Raw genomic sequence first — 7,296 nt, 5'->3', positions numbered from 1 at the left:
TCCAGGTCTGGCTAGGTAGTAGGAAACGGTCTACAAGATCAACTTACCTAGCCAAATGGAATGTTTCTTGATGCTGGCTTCCCAACAAGGTCTCTCACCAACCCGCTCACCCCTCCAGTCTGTGCTGCAATACCTGATCCATCTGAAACAACAGGGCCTAGCCACTTCTTTAATCAAGATGCATCTAACGGTAATCTCAGCCTTCCATTGTCTGGTGGATAGTGAGACAGTCTTCTCTCACAAAATGTCCATCTGCTTCCTCAAGGGATTAGAGAGACTTTACCCTCAAATTGGCAAACCTGTCATTGTGCCCCCTGTTGTATCTCCCCTGGAAGGTCGCTTTCCTGATAGATCGCTTTCCATGGCCAGGAGGATCTCAGAAATCAGGGCCCTGACATCAGAACCCCTGTATACAGTGTTCTCTAAGGACAACGTTCAACTGAGCCCCCACCCAGCATTTTTTCCAAAGATGGTCTCACAGTTTCATAGTAACAAGATTATTTTCCTGTCAGTTTTCTCCCTGAAACCTCACAGGAATGCAGAGGAGCAAAGTCTCCACTCATTGGGTGTTAGATGAGCTCTGGGCTTCTACACTGAGAGAACCAAACTGTTCATAAATCCAATATTCGTGGAAATAGCAGACAGGATGAAAGGCCTACTGGTTTCAGCCCAGAGAATCTCATCCTGGTTCTTTTCCTGTATTCATATGTGCTACAAGCAGGCAGGCGTTCCACCCTCTGCCAGCTTGATCGCTCATTTGAGAAGAGCTCGGGCTTCACCAATGGTGTACCTGGCCCATGTTAAGATACAAGTCATCTGTGACCTGGTCGTCAGTACATACCTTCTCCTCCCACTACGCCATCACACAGGAGACCAGACATGACACCCAGTTTGGAAGAGCAGTGTTGCAATCCGCAGGCCCATGAACTGTGAGCCCACATCTTTGGATACTGCTTATGAGTCACCTAATGTGGAATGAACATCAGCAACCACTTGAAGAAGAAAAAATGGTTACTAACCTTTCCATAACTGTTGTTCTTTGAGCTGTGTTGCTCATGTCCATTCCCCAACCCACCTTCCTGTCCCTATGTCCCAGCAAGAAGGAACTGATTGGGTGTGGGGCTGACCGGGACCCTGATACTGGCGCTAGAGCCAGCCTGCTGGATACCTCTGAGAGAAAAATCTCCAGTGATGTTGCACGCGGCACAGGCACACCTAGCATAGAATGGACATGAGAAACACAGCTCAAAGAACAACATGATGGAAAAGGTTTTTTTACCTTGATGATCTTCTCATTTGTATTATTGCTACAATTTAATAATTTCATTGACATCAGTGGAGATACTCCTGATTTTCCACAGTAGGAGTGAGAGGAAAATCAGCAGAAGCAGAAAAGTAATAATAAGACTAGAAAAGTCTGGAGACAGTAAAGGGAGACTTCATTTGTAATACAATATAGAGTACTTGTCAAATCATGTGAATAGTACTCCTAATAATGAAGCAACATGCACATATTGCCATGTGGTTTATCATAAAAATCTAATTTTGGAGGCATGATTCCTGTCTCATTTACAGTAGTTGTATAACAGAGCAATTCCAGTGAGTGGGGAATCATACATATACTGTAAAAGAGTTTTGCCTGATTTACACAACAGTCTCTTACAGGTGATTCAAGTCCATTTTTAGTGTACCTTGATTTTACATAAATATACATGTTATATTTTGTATTATATCTGTGGTATAAATCACATATACTAATAGCTCTTTCTGATTTACACAAGGGTCCCTTAAAGGCAATTCCAGTCCATTTTTAGTGCACCTTGATTCTTCAGAAATATACATATTATTATACTTTGTTTTGTTTTAGATATGTGGTATAAGTCACACACACTAACAGCATCCTATATTGCAACAGATTGATTTTGAGAAATTCATTTAGAAATTAGAATCTTGGTTAATAATAAGATGTAAGGTGTATGAATGATGTTTAAGCTTATATTGTGAACTCCTATCTCATGCAGTTTATGCAAACATTCCCAATGATTTCATGCACCTCTATTTGAGAGCATCAGGAGTTTTATTTTTATGTTTGAATAATATATATTTAGTAGCGGACAGATTGTTGTGCTAACATATTTTAATGTCGCTCAGTTTGTTGTGTGAAATGTCTAGAGAATCACAGGACACCTATCTAGATGCTTCAGTTGCCATATTGCTGTAGTTTCTGATACAATACCTGACAGCAACTTTTATCTTTGTTCCTACAGAACGAACACTCAAGCAATGGACCCCAGTAACCACAACAGGGTGACTGAGTTCATCATGCAGGGGTTCTTTGACCATCCTCACCACCAGAGGCTGTTCTTTGGATTATTCCTCTGCCTTTATATAGCTATCGTCATGGGCAATTCCCTGATCATTATGGCTATTGTCGTCCACCTGCCTCTTCACACTCCCATGTACTTCCTCATCGCCAATTTGGCCACCCTCGACATTATGTACAGTTCCTCAGTTCTGCCCAAAATGCCGGAAAACCTGATACAGAAGAAGAAAACCATCTCCTTTGATGGCTGCATGGCCCAGCTCTTTTTCTTCACTTTGTCAGCAGCGAAGGAGCTTGTGCTGCTCACTATCATGTTGTATGACCGGTATTTAGCCATCTGCCACCCCTTGCGCTATGTCAACCTGATGAGCAAGAGAATTTGTGTCAGCTTAGCAGTCGGTGTCCGGGCTGTTGCTGTCTTCGATACATTGAAGAACACATTGCTTATGCTGCGCCTGGATTTTTGCAGACCCAACCTCACCCAGCACTTCTTCTGCGAGATCCCAACAATGCTGTCACTGTCCTGCAGCTCAGCCTCTCTCAATGAAATTATGATGTGCATGGCAGACATCTTCCTGGTCATGTTGAACTTCCTGCTGACCACCATGTCCTATAGCTTCATCATTATCACTATCCTGAAAATCCGGAGCTCCAAAGGGAAGCAGAAATCCTTCTCCACCTGCTAGTCCCACCTGTTTGTGGTCATCTTGTACTACTCCTCCATCTTCAACGCCTACATCCGTCCAACCTCCAATAACTCTCTGGATAACAGGATGGTGGCCATAATGTACACACTAGTGATTCCCACCCTGAACCCTCTCATCTACAGTCTGTGCAATGAGGAGGTCAACGTGGCCTTCAAGAAAATCTTTCCTTTCACCACAAAACAATTATTCCCAGAATTCACCTGATTCTCACCTCCCTTGCTCCTTTTAAGCCAGGTCCACAGGTGGTGTAAATTGAAGCAGAACTATGGACTTCAATAGACATACATTTACATTACAGTACATTTACTTCAATGGAACTACATTTTACAGTGGCAGGAACGCATCACATTGACACTGCTGTTTTACACTAGCTGGGGATCTGGACCCATTGACAGGAATTGTGACATGTTGAGTTATGCTGGCTGGACTAAGGTGCATTGGGTCAAAATTTTCAAGGTATTCAGGTACCTAGTGGGATTTTTTAAAATCAACTTTGCATCTAAAAAACTCATTGATTTCAATGAATGTTAGGTGTCTAGATATTTTTGAAAATCACATTAGGTGCCCAAATATATGGAAAAAGCTGCCCCACTGTTTAGCAAATAACTTTGCATGCAATCTCATTGAATCAGAATGTTTTATGCAATTCCTCAATGAGTAAGTAGGATAGCAAAATAAAATTGGCTTTCCTCTCTGTTCTGTAATTTATTGTAAGACATTAAAAACCCAAAACTTTTCGATCACATATCTGTTGAAAGCTAGAGGTATCCTGGCCATGTGTCAGATTCGGGTCACAGATTTTTTTTAAAAACATTCTTTTTATCAGAATACATTTTTATCTAACTGTAAAGGCACATTTTCAACATTAGAATTTGGTTGGTTGGTTGTTTTTTAAAGATCTTTTCTGTTGACAAGGAAAAGTCTCAATCCCAGTAATAGATAAGATATTAATTAAACTGTTGTTTGCTGTTACAACAATATACAGTTCGCTGAGGTCAGGGTTTCATGTCCAATAATTGCTGTTGACTCCTATGATAACTGCCATCATTACATATCTTTTAACCATTTATGAAATTACCAGAAAAAAATTACATTAAAAAACAGTTCAGATATATTTAAAATAACATATTAAATTAGGATTTCATTGCAACAATATTCCTTGCTCCCTTTCCTTTTAGCTGTATTGAAGCTTTCATATGGAAATCCTGTTTAAACTGGATTTAAAAAAAATGATATTAAAGATGGTCTTAGCTACCCTTTTCAGGGAGAGAAGGAAAAACATTAGTTCTGAGGCTCCTGAGCTGTTGTTGTTCTTACTGGAGTATGATCCTAAAATAAGGGCAACACAGATTAAAGGAGAGAGAAAAGGTCAGCAAAGATAGAGAATACAGCGTCTGTCCCTTTTGCAGACTCACACTTGCAACCTCATGCTAGAGAAACATCAGCCCAGCACACAGTCTGATCACTCGCACTGAAACCTGGCAAACTAGTACCTGGGTTATGCTGTTTAAGGGGTTGCTTTTAGCTGCCTTTCTGGTGACAGGCTTTTAGCACCATAATAAAGGATGCAGCTGCCATGGCAGCTAAGCCATACTGTTATTGGGCAGAAGACAAATAGAGAAAAATGAGAAACAAAGTGTAGGCATAGATCTTGCTGGGCACGAATACATTTGCATATATTTTGATTTAAGTGTAAGGTTAAACTGTGAACAAGGGAGTGACAGGCCTTGCACTGGAGACAGTGTTCTCAGGCTAGTTGAGATAAATGGTAAAATTCCCCACTCATCTACACCATCTGTAATAGCCCAAAGAACAGCCCCTGGTGGGGAGGATGGTCAAAGATCCCCTGCATGATGAATTTGTTCACCCCAGTGTGGTTAATGGGTTCCACTGCTTGAGTGTTCCTTCTGTAGGAACAAAGATTAAAGTTGCTGTCAGGTATTGCATCAGAAACTAGAGCAATATGGGTATTGAAGCATCCAGGTAGGTCGAGAGAGAGAGAGATCTTGTGATACTCTAGACATTTCACACAAAATATAAACAAACTGAGTTACATTAAAATATGTTAGCACAATAAACCGTCTCAGCTACAGAATCTATATTCTCCTGACATTTGAGTATAGAAGGGAAACAAATAATACTCTGGATGTTCTCAAATAGAGATGTGTGAAGTCTTTTGGGCTACTTATATAAACTACATGAGTTAGGAGTTTAAAATATTTTCTCAAGCATCATTGATACACCAGTAGTCTTATTGGTAACCAAGATTCCACTTTGTAAACTAATTTCACAAAAAAGATTGGTTGCATGATAGGACACTTTCAGTATACATAACATATACAATATACCCCATAATAATGTGTATATTTAGCTTGAATTGAGATGCACAAAAGATGAGAGAAGAATAGTGCCCATCGGAGCGGTTGTTGCTTTAGGGCCTTGGATCTGCACAGGTACACCAGGTTCTTGTGGTCTATAAACCCTTGGACCAGATTACATGACCCTTGCAAGTAGTGTCGCCACCCTTAAAAGTAGTCTTAATTGCCAGGAGCTCCTTGTTCAGGGTCGCGTAGTTTCACTCAGCAGCTGTGAGTTTCCTTGAGTAATAGGCAAAGGGATGCAGTATTTGCTCTGGTCCATGACTTTGGACGAGGTCTTCCCCAATCACCATACTAGAGGCATTGATTTCCTCAATGAAAGCTTTCACCATGTCAGTGAGGGCCAATACTGGAGCAATGGTGAAGGCAAGTTTCCATTGTTTAAATATGTGCTGGGTTTTGTGCAAACAATAGAACTTAGGAGGGTTTTTTTAGAGTAGGGCAGTGAGAGACTTGGCTTCTATAGAAAAATACTAAATGAATCTCCAATAGAAGACTGTGAAGCCTAAAAAATATTGTAGGTCATGCACATTGCATGGGACTGCCCAGTCGCAGACAGCCTGGACCTTGTGCAGATCCATCTTGATGCCTTCTGGGAACAGGATGAAAACCCAGGAACTCTGTAGGGGTCTGACCAAATGTGCACTTCTCTAATTTAGCATAGAGACCATGTTGTCATAGTCTCTCCAGGACTGTGTGGATGTGAGTGGTGTGATAGTCCAGATTGTCTGAGAATATCATTATACCGTCTAAGTACATTACCATGAACTGGTCCAATAGGTCCGTAGCACATAGTTAATGAAATGCTGCTATGTTGCTGGAGCATTAGTCGGTCCAAATGGAATAACTAAACACTAAAAGTGGCTGTAGATGGTCCAAAATGTGGTCTTCCATTCTGGATATAAATGAGATTGTAAGATGCTGTGATGGGGTGTGCATACCCCTCAGTAGGCGAGAAATGGTTAACTCCACACTATGGGTGGAGGAAGTACCACAGCTCACACCAGGCTGGGCGTTCCAACTTCTGTGCAATTATAAAGGAGAGCAGCCCGGCTCAGACGAGGCTGACTTCCAAGGAGGAAGGATTCTTGATGGAGGCTCCAGTCCAGGAGTCATTACAGCCTTTGCATGTCGGAGCTGGAGATCCCGAGACCCTGACTGGAGACCTGTCACCTGCAGCTAACCAGCTGGAGTAGGAGTCCCAGAAAGTTACCTGCACTGAGGAGCCTGGAGCCCTCGACATCCTATGGACTACAGCTTCAGGAAACCCAGTAGGAAGTGGCCCAGGGAGGTAGAGTGAGTGGTATCTCCCACCCGGGAATGGTCAGTGCTGTGGCTGGATTCCCCGCTGATCCAGTGGTGTACCACTGTGCCACTGTTAGGGCCCTGGACTGGGACCCGGTGGAGTCAGATGGGCCCTCTACCCCAGCTGCCACCCCTACTTAGGTGGCGGCCCCCAGATCTGGTCACTAGACTACACAGCCCTGCACTCATGGGCCTCTGTATTGACCCTGGCCACTAGGCCACACAGTCCTGCACTCGAGGACTGCCATATTGACTTCAGCTACTGGGCCACACAGCCTTGCGCTTGAGGGGGGGCATATTGTCTTGGGCCATTAGGCCACACAGTCCAGAACCCAATGGCAGTCACTTTGACTCTGGCCATTGAGTCGCACTGTCTCGAGTCCCTGAACAGTCGAATGGCCTGTAACTGCGGTGTCACCACACCCACAATCCACCTCAAAGGGGGATGGAGTGTGCATACACCACCACAGCTCCCCGGAGATCCACTTTTGTGAATATGCAGGCAGCCCCCACATGGTCCAACAACTCAAGGATCAGGGGTAGCAGGTAACAGTTCCATACTGTTATCTGATTTAGGGCTCGG

General features: G+C 43.0%; 1 pseudogene; it reads left to right on the top strand.

Annotated features, from left to right (window-relative positions):
- The first annotated feature begins 2,283 nt into the window (after positions 1-2,283).
- Positions 2,284-3,234, top strand: LOC112103607 (annotated as a pseudogene).
- The last annotated feature ends 4,062 nt before the right edge of the window (positions 3,235-7,296 follow it).

This window comes from Terrapene carolina, unplaced genomic scaffold (assembly GCF_002925995.2).
Source record: "Terrapene carolina triunguis isolate 2854851 unplaced genomic scaffold, T_m_triunguis-2.0 Scaffold119, whole genome shotgun sequence".
NCBI lineage: Eukaryota > Metazoa > Chordata > Testudines > Emydidae > Terrapene > Terrapene triunguis.
This window is presented reverse-complemented; position numbering and strand designations above follow the sequence as displayed.